Source organism: Kryptolebias marmoratus, linkage group LG1, assembly GCF_001649575.2.
Source record: "Kryptolebias marmoratus isolate JLee-2015 linkage group LG1, ASM164957v2, whole genome shotgun sequence".
NCBI lineage: Eukaryota > Metazoa > Chordata > Actinopteri > Cyprinodontiformes > Rivulidae > Kryptolebias > Kryptolebias marmoratus.
This window is the reverse complement of record NC_051430.1, coordinates 1,336,704-1,346,901: the sequence shown is the minus strand read 5'-3', so window position 1 is coordinate 1,346,901 and position 10,198 is coordinate 1,336,704.

Here is a 10,198-nt window from a genome sequence, read left to right as displayed (position 1 = left end):
ATTTCACGAACATTCCGAAATTTTTGCATGTTTTTTGGTGGTTACGTCACCATAGTAACACGACACGCGAATAAAAATAGTAGCCCTCATGCCGAGACCGAGCCGGTCGTTCTGATATAAAATTTGTGGGGGTTCTTTGCCCGGTTCGGGCTGCATTAAGGGTAACGGAAGAATAATATATAATAAAGAGACATCTTATTCGGTGTAGAGTAAGAGAGGCCTGCATGCATTGCATGAGGCAGTACAATGCCTTGCTTCGCAAGGCATTGTACTGCTCTGCACTGGTGGCAGGCCCTAATAATAATAATAATAATAAATTAATAAATATTTCTAACTTATATGTGGCCAACTGCTTCAAAAGGATTTTGTAGAATTTGGTGTGGACCGGGGCTTTTACTGCTTTGTAAAGATTTGACTGCAGCTTTACACTCTATTATTGTGATAGGAATGTCCAGTTACTTGGCCAGATTCTCATCTGGAACAGGATTTTTATTGTCACTGAAGAAGATCTTAGTTGCAAATACATAAGAGCAATCAGATAGGTACAGCCACTTATGAATTTCTACAAACGTTATATTAATGTTCAGTCCGGGATGCAATTCCATAAATATTTATGAAAACTAAAGTATGGTCGGAGATTGCAATAGAATCATATTCAGTGTCTGAAATTGATGAAAGCAGACTGCTCTCAACTAAAAAAAAATCAATGTGAGTTTAGTTATGGTGAATATGTGAGACAAATAAGTACTGCTTTTTATCTGGATTTAAAAAGCACCAATGGTTCACAGCATTAAAGTAAAAGGTTTTATAAAGATTTAAATCACTTTGGCCAACTTTGAAAGCAGAAGTAGAGAAGGAGAAGTCTAAGAAAGGGTCCATACAGCAGTTAAAATCACATCCCATAATAAAATCATAAATAATTAAATCTAGCAGCATTAAGAAAACTTGTCTAAATGAATTCATTGTCCCAATTTGGAGCATATATTTTTCACAAAAGCCACTTTTGCATCACAAATGTGTACCAGGACAATTATAAAACTGCCAGTAGAATCAGAAATTGTTTTAACATGAACAAAAGAAATCTCTCTAAGTGTAAGAATGGCAAGACCCCTTGATTTGCTGGAAACCCAGTTTATCTTCACTTTAGGGTTGTCAACATCACTTAAATAAGTTTCTTGAAAGTAAATTTATATAAACATCAAAATGGCACAGATAAAGTTTTACTGCATTTGTTGGATTGTTTAGGCCCTTACACTTCAATCTAGTTTTGCCAACTTTGTGACTCCATCCCATTATATTTAGTAGGGATGAGCGGGTATAACACTATCTGTATCTGTATCTGTATCTGTTCAACCATCTAAATCAGAGGTCCAAAACCTCCGGGCCGCAGACTGGTACCGGTCCGTGGGTCATTTGGTACCGGGCCGCACAGAAAGAATAATTAACTTACAGTATTTCTGTTTTTTTTTTTTTTTAGCCTGAATGACATTTATTTTGAAAACTGACCGGATTTTCTCCACTACATCTGTCCATTTCTCACTCTTGATGGATGTCAAAATGCTTATCTAGGTCACGTGATACGTTACCACTATAAAACCCACAAGCTAGCAAAATGAGTAAAAAACAAACGTCTCTGGAAGCTTTAGATGGAACCGTCTCATTACTGAGAAACAGGCACAGGACTCCCACTGATTCGGCATTATGGTGAGTTGTATTCTTTGTGCACTTTACACTTGTGGTGTATCTTATTTTAAAGGGCATGTTTAAACATAGTCATAATGACCATAACCACATCAACACTGTTTGGAAAAAAGCTGGCCTTATATCTGGGATCAAGGAGAGTGGCAAACAGAAATGTGGAGTTTGAAAAGACGGGTTTGAAATGTCATTGTAGTTTTTTGCTCCAATTGGCTGCAAGTTTTCTTGCTGCTGCTCCTAACATTTCCATGGACTCAGCTGCACCATCCTGGCTCTGCCCCTCTGTGACATCCTGATCATCACCAACCATGACATGATCAGAGTCATCCTCAGATTTCTCACCAGCTGCACAAGCCCCCAATTGCAGTGAACTGATGATGGAGCACAAGCCATGCAATAGGGGGATGATCTCGGCGATGGAGGCACTGTGTTTTGAGAGTGCCTGTGTGACCACCTCAAAAGGACTCAGAACAACAACACATGTGCCCAAATTCACTTAAAGCCTTCACCATGTTGGATGCATTATCTGACATGACAAACTTCACTCTAACAGGCTGTCCAACAGACTCCTCAACTTTCATATTTTCTTTCAGGCAGCACATAATGTTGTTTGCTGTGTGCTCAATGTACAGCACATCAACATTTAGCAGCCCTGCTTTCCTCTGCACTGATAATTCTCCCATATGTTCACACCAGTGCCAAGTTATACAGAGGTAAGTATGGGCATTGTGGTTGCCGGTCCAGAGATCGGTAGTGAGGTTGATGACACCTTCATCAGCTGCCTTGAGTGACTGGACCAGCTCCCCTCTCATTGCCAAAAAAACAGTAATACAACTTCAAAGAGATTCTGGCGGTGAACTGGCTAATAACACTTTCTTTTCCCAGGTTTCTTTTTCTCACTGGCTGCTAAGACTCTATCAACAATTTGTTTTACTTGTTTGAGTTATTTACTGACAGAATATTATAAGCTTATAAAATATGTCAATCATTTGTAGAAGTCTATGAACGATCGTTAGCTCATAGTAATTTGTTAGATCCAAATATATTTGGGTCTTAAAAGCAACCTTAATAAATCAAATCAATCAAGTTGGTTTGGAGTCAGTCAAAGTTAACAGGCCTCAGAAAACCTCACTATTCTGATTGGAGGCAGCCGTCCCACCTCCCTGATTCCACCCCTATTTCAAGCTTAAAACTGGACACTTGGCACAACAGTGCATATAAAAAAGTAATCACCCCCTGGATGCTTTATGCTTTTATTGTATCATATGTACATTATTATTATGAATGGCCTTCTTTGCAAAAAAAAAAAAATTTCAATGTCAAAGTGAAATCAAATCTCTACAGAGTAATACCAATTTGTACTCTTGAAGAAAACTCATTAAATTTCATTTCAAGTTTGCCAAGTTAGTTAAATATTTTTATTGACCTAATTTATTACGAGTCTTCAACAGTGGCTTTCTCTTTGCCACTCTCCCATAAAGCTTAGACTGATGAAGATCCTCAGAGGCATTGCATTTACAGGGTCACATTTATTGTTTGGTTGAAAAAACATCAACAATCTAATGAAAAGGTGTCATGCAAGAATGTAAAGGTTTATTATTAACTACTGTAGCAATCCTTCATATCAATATGTTGTTTTTGAGAAATATTTTTTTTTTTTATTAGCCTGAAAAAAAATAACCAATGGACCCTTGTTTAGCTAGCCATTAGCCTAGCCTGGACAAAGACTTTTGCTTCTTTTTTCAAATTTCATTCTATATAATTGATGTCAGAACTTTCCCATCTCACCTGGTAAAGCTTGTAGCTCCTTCAGAGTGGTCAAGTGTATTTTGGCCTCTCTCATTATTTCTCCTCCTTGCACAAATACCAAGTTTGTGCAGACAGACCATTCTTAATAGATTTACACGTCCGAAATTCCTTCCATTTCTTCATGGTGCATTTACCGGAACTCTTTGGCATGTTTGTGATCTTGGAAACATTGAATATGAATGGAATCATATTGGTTTGTTTCTAAAATTTGATTTCACTTTAACATTGAAAAAGGATTTTTTTTTTTTGTTTCGTTAAAAAAGCCTATTTATATTGACCATGAATAATTAAAGACTGCAATAATAGCATAAAACATCCCAGGAAGTGTACTTAGGCACTGTATGGCCCAGTTTACACAATGTTTCTCAGTGCAACTGCAACATTTTTGCTGCATTCTTTTCGGCCATAAGTGTACATAACAACCTCGATCAAATTCCCTGACATCGAAACTTTTTGAACCTAGGTTTAAAAAGTGGAAAAGTGGAACTTATCAGATACTTCCTGGTGTATTTTTAAGGAAGCTGCAATGTGAAATCGCACATGCACAGCACAGACAGCTGCGGTCAATAGCTTTTTAACCTATGCACAAGTAGATCAACAACAGTAATAATGGCAGATAGTAGAATACTGTTTGTGCTACTCAACCTTTTCAACATGTAGCAGCAACCTGACCTCACTCTCAGTCCAAACAAACATCTGTGTATTCACCATTTTGTATGTAACTCCTTTCATAGTCAGTTACATCCATGTTTAGTAACCATGTAAACATGTAATTTTTTCCCCCAATCAACATCAGAAAATCTGTAATGTTTCCAAGAGACTGGTAATGTCAAAATGAGGCCTAAGTGTCGGGGATAAGTCTTAACAACTACCTCACCAAGTTTTTCGTCAATGTATAGAAAAATGATTGAGTATGATCAGTTTTAGTTGTAGACCCAATCATTTCTTACTGCAATGATAAATAACATTTATCTAGTGAGTCTTAAGATATTTTGGTAACAGACAAACACATGAAAGCACACACACAGACACGGGCAAAAACATTATCATCTGACTTTGCCCTTTGGCAGCAGATGATAACAATGACACTCAAAAAAGTAAAAATATAAGCTGTGCAAAGCTGAGTAATATAGAATAACTTATTCTTCTCTAATCTATTCTATTGTTACAGTAACAAATACAGAATCGAGCTTGCTAATCCTGCAAACTGTTCAAGCTGATCAGAGAAGACAAAGGGAACAAGTAAAGCTCTGTACCTAAAATATCAGTCCTTATGAACTGAAATATGTTACAACAATGGAGCAGAGCCTATCCTTGGCAGTGACAGGCGGTTCTGCTTATGGTGTGTACCTCCATTCTCTCTGGCATCAATACTGCAGGGCAACATTGTCGATCAACACCACACATTTAAAAAGGGTATATTTTGGTCAAATGTGGGTAAAAGCACTCACAATACACCCCATGAGAGCAATTTATAGTTTAGTCCCTGCAGCTTTGCTCCTGGCTTAGATAGGCCCTCCATCCATCACAATGAACAGGATTTGTGGGTGGTAAGAGAGAGAAGAATCATCCTATTGTCCAACTAGTTCTTACTGATCCAGATGTTTCTACCCATTAGCTTTTATTAATCTGTTCATTTTGACACACTAAGTGTAATTAAACATGCAAGTTTTATTTTGGCAGTTAATGTTGCTATGTAGTATACAACACACTAAGGATGACTGACATTGTTATCCCAACCACCAAAAGGCCAAGATGGACTATAATGTTTTTGCTTGTGTGTGTCTGACTCTTGAAAAAATATCTCATAAACCACTGGACAAATTTTAATGAAACTTTTAGGAAAACATTATTGGATGTACATCTACAACTGATTATCTTTTGGAGCCAACCAGATTCAAGATGTCTGTCACAGGAAACTGGCTTTAGAAAATGCAAAAATGGCTACAATTCAGTCAATTTAACAGATTTTAAGCAAATATTTGGTGTGGTTATAGCTAAGAGTCATTCACAACACACACTCAGTGCTGTTAACTGCACTAGAGCTTTGCTTAAAAGTTTTGCAATTACTACTGGAGTCAACACCATTTATCTGTTAGCAAAATATCTTGTGAACTATTGGACAAATTTCAATTACTTTCAAAAAGTAGTCATTAGATGTACATCTATAACTGATTAACTTTTGGAGTCAATCCAATTTAAAATGACTGCCACCGCTAAGCAACTTTAGCCAACACTAAAAAGGCTGTAACTCAGGTGCTGAGCTAAACGTTCATGTAATAGTAGCTCAGAGTCAATCACAATGCATACTATGAGCATTACATCTTGCAAGACTGCATGTGATTGTGTATAATGTTATTTAAAAACTTTGACCAACACACTACAACTCTGTCATTTCTCAACATAAGATGAACTTAGTCTAAATTTCTGGCATAAAACACATTGAGTGATACGCCTCCTTTCATGGAGTGCTTTAATTAACATTTTTTACATTTATTATCACAGGTAACTCTGATCTAGTGCTATTGTTTTTTTATATCACTGTTCTGTCCTCTTGTCCTCCAGTCATTTGCATTAGATAGCTGCCCTTCCTGAATTTGGTGCTGCAGGAGATATTTTCTCGATAAAAGAGGTTTTTGTCTCTTCTTTTTCTTTTTTTTTTTTTCTTTTTCTTTTTCATATTCAGGACATAAGACTAAAATTAAGTAAAAGGTACCTAGAAAACCAGTATTTAATAACTATATCATTTAGAATTGGAATGAATTAATTGTAACTGGATTGGAAGGTATATTTAATTGGTCTTAATCTGATTTACTTCGAAAAAAGGGGATTAGGATTGGATTAAATTGGATTACTTCTTAATTGAATTGGACTGGGTACTGAAATTGTAAGATAACTAGATAACTTATTGTGAATTAGCACAAATTAGCAGTTTGTAAATCAAACTGAACAAATATTCTATGAAACTATGAATCATGATTGATTCCATTTTTTCCTGACACAAGGGGCCATTGGTTTATTTCATTATGCTGGCAGCGGAAATCTACTCAGCAAAAATAGGTCTTCCTCTTTTGTCTTGTTGGTTGTTGACATTAAGAATGTCACAGAGATGGTAGTAGTCACATTAGAGTTGTTACTTCACACCTCTCCATGAAATATGAAACTATCCTTCTGCTACTAGTTATTCTATTGCATTATTTATATAGGGTCAAATGTTAAGTATTAAAACTGTGCATAAAACAATATTAAACAAATTACAATAACATAAAATGGGTGGAGGTTATTCATGACTACAAAACTGGTCATGCTTCAGATACTGTGTCTGTCAAGAGCGGTGGATTTTGGATTGTTTATTTCATAGTTTTAGGTGTTTACTATTTTTTAGATTTATTTCCTTTGTTATTTGTTTTTGATTGTTTTTCTGTGTGAAATGTTTTGTCAGTGACCCCTGAGCCACTAGTCCACTCTTCCCAGTTAGTTTCTGTTTCTCTCTTCCTGCCACGGCCACTTTCAGCGGCTCCTCACTATTATTAAGCGACCTGCCTCCAATCGCCTCATCAGCCCCAGTCCTTTTAGTCTCCCAAGATTCACCTTACAGTCTGGCACTGTAAATGGTAAATGGACTATACTTATATAGCACCTTTCCAGCCAACCTGGCTACTCAAAGTGCTTTCCATCCAAACACAGATTCATAGAGCACTCTACTACATCTCTACATAGCTAGCTTGAAGAAGTCATCTCTAAGGACTAATCAGTGCTTTAAACTTGATTTATAGACTGATGAGGCAAATGGAGGAAATGAGGGGTTCAGTGTCTTACCAAGGGACACTTTGATATGTGACTGATGCCAGGAATCAAACCTCCAACTCTCTCATTGGAGAACGACTGCTCTAACCACTGATCCACAGCCACTCCATGAAACTCCATCGTAACTTCATGCCTTGTCTGGTTTCCTTTCGTGTTCCTCAAGCGTCTGTGTTTATTTTGTATTTTTTGCCACCACATGAGCTCCTTTGTGTTTAATTTTTTTCTTAAAGTTTTATTTGAGCTCCTCATGTTGGTCTGCACTGTTGTGTCCTTCCTTCCCAAACTGTGACAGTTTCGTTCTTGATTGAAAAGGATACCAGTCAGAAATCAATTTCAAATCTGCAAGTAGGGAACTCTATATGTTAATCTCTCATAGAGAAAAAGCTGTTTGTCCCAAAAAACATTTTACAAAAAAATAGGTTACAGTTCCCACTGGCTGTGTCATGAGTTAATGAGCCGGTGGGTATGAGAGGAACCAGAAGATCACCAAGCACCTGAAAAGATTATCCATTTAAACATAAAAAAGTGTAAGATTAGAGAATTTGACAAAATGTTAGTCATACTGAGTTTCTTGAGAAAATGACAGTGATGTAATCTTATGGTTCTTTTGTCCAACATCTTAATTGCTCAGTAATATATCATTCTTATAGGCTTGATGGTAAAGGATGCTGCACAAGACCAAAAGGTTACACAGTAACCTAAATAAGAGAATATCAAAATGCATAAAACTGTTTGTAGCATGAAATGGTATATGGTCTCTATTTAATCTAAATGTCTGCAAGTTTGGTTTTTCAACTCTGTTCACCATATAAACATGTTTTTCAAATTTTGAATAAGAATGATAGAAATAACCTCATTCTGGTTTATTAGCTGCAAAGCCAAAGCTGTCATGAGCACAGCTAGCTGAACACATATGTGACACAAGCGACAGCTTAGGGCCTCCTAGCCAGCAGGGGGCTCTCAAGAGCACCTAATTACTCACAAAAGACACGTTGATACAGTTTAATCTTTATTAGTTGTCATCATATGAAAGAAAATCTTATTAGTTTGATATTGATGTTAACAGAGCAATTATTTAAGACTGTTAATATATTATTTTCTGCTGTTGAAAAAATAATTGCTGAATTTTTGTGGTTACCTTAACACAACAATGTATATAGCCTCGCCCACTAACTTCACCACTATGCACAATAGAGGACAGTTTGAGATGGTAAATCAGATTAATAACACTTTGTCATCATTTATTATTAGAGGTTACCTTCTAAATCACACAAACATCTCCACACCATTTATTTTTCTCTGTCAGTAAACTAACATTTGTGAACCATTTAATTTTGCTGCTACAGAATTGGAGCACAACTGTTTTAAAATAATTAATTCTGTCCAGAGCAAATCAGATGTCCCATATCTGATCTGATGAACGAATAGATCTGACTGATACTGAGACAAAAAGATACTATGAACAGAAGCTGTAGAAAGTTAGTCATGGTTGAATTTTCTATTACCTTGTTTGGCTTCTGGTTTTGTTGTGTTGAAGTCTAAAATTCCTCCTGTGAAGTGAAACTATAATATAGACCAGTGTTTCTCAACCTTTTTTGGGCCAGCGCCCCCCTATCCATTATCAAGGCCTCTTACCGCCCCCCACTCTTTTTTTTTTTTTTTGCCTGTTTACGTGAATAAATTGTTCTTATTCATGGACTTATATAATACCTGATCTTGGGTATGGCCCATCAGAACATCTTTGTGAGTCATTCTCCACCATGTACTGCTTCAATGAGTCAATGAGTCCCCCACTTTCTGTGGGGAACGCCATTCAGATGGATCTTCTGAGTAAAGTCTTGCCCCAACCCTCTCCTCTGCACCTCTGTTCCTCCTCCTCATCATCTTCACCTCTCTTGTCCACATTCTCAACTTTGGTGATTGACTTGCCATGTCTGCCTGCGCTATTTTTCCCAAACTGACACAGTAATGGTCAACAGAAATTCAAACCCTCCTGGGCATCTAGGTTTTTGTGGCCTCACTAGCAGAATTAGTCCTACCTGGTGTCATCTCTGGTCTCCTCTACAGCAGGTGATCATTGACCTCATGTCTGTCTCCTTCATTCCTTCTCTGTGTTCTTCTCTAAGTCACATGGTCAAACAAGTATTATTTAATAGCTTTAAATAAATTACATATCTTGCAAATGCACTTTTTAAAATATAAATAATATTTTAAAATGAATCACCTGGTATAAAGTGGCTGTTCCTACACTTCCAGCTAATATTAGACCAACCTGTCTCCTTCCTGTCTGTCCTGATTCTTTCTCTCCGTCCTCACAGCTGAATAACATGAACTTTGTGTTCAGGAGGTTTAAAAAAATACAGTAGTCAAACCAATTATAAAAACATGAAATCTTAATTTTAAATGATATCCTTGTTGGATATCAGTTACTGATTGGACACTTCATCTGATCAGACTTATCAGATTAATCACAGCATCTCTGTAGAGTTATATCCCAGAGGAGACATTTAAACTCACAACTTTTGTAATGTATCTGCTTTATGATTCACCATCAAGTTCAACAAATGATTACTGTCTGAACAATAAAATAACACAAACAATTTCCTTTATTTTTCATGTCATGCTGTGTTCTATTGTAAATACTGATCAGTAAACAGTTGTAACTTGAACATTTCCAGGCCTCGTCTTGACACAGGTTTAATGAAAAGGTGAATGAGCGGAGGGGCCCCTGATCAGTGATGTGTCTCTGTTATTGATCATATCATTTACACGCAGACAGCTGGTAAATACAGAAAATGCTACTGGATTTGCGCCACTGTGGACACAGAGTGGAGCGGGTCTCCTCTCTGCTGTGAGATTGACAGCTATCAGTGCTTGGGGAAGT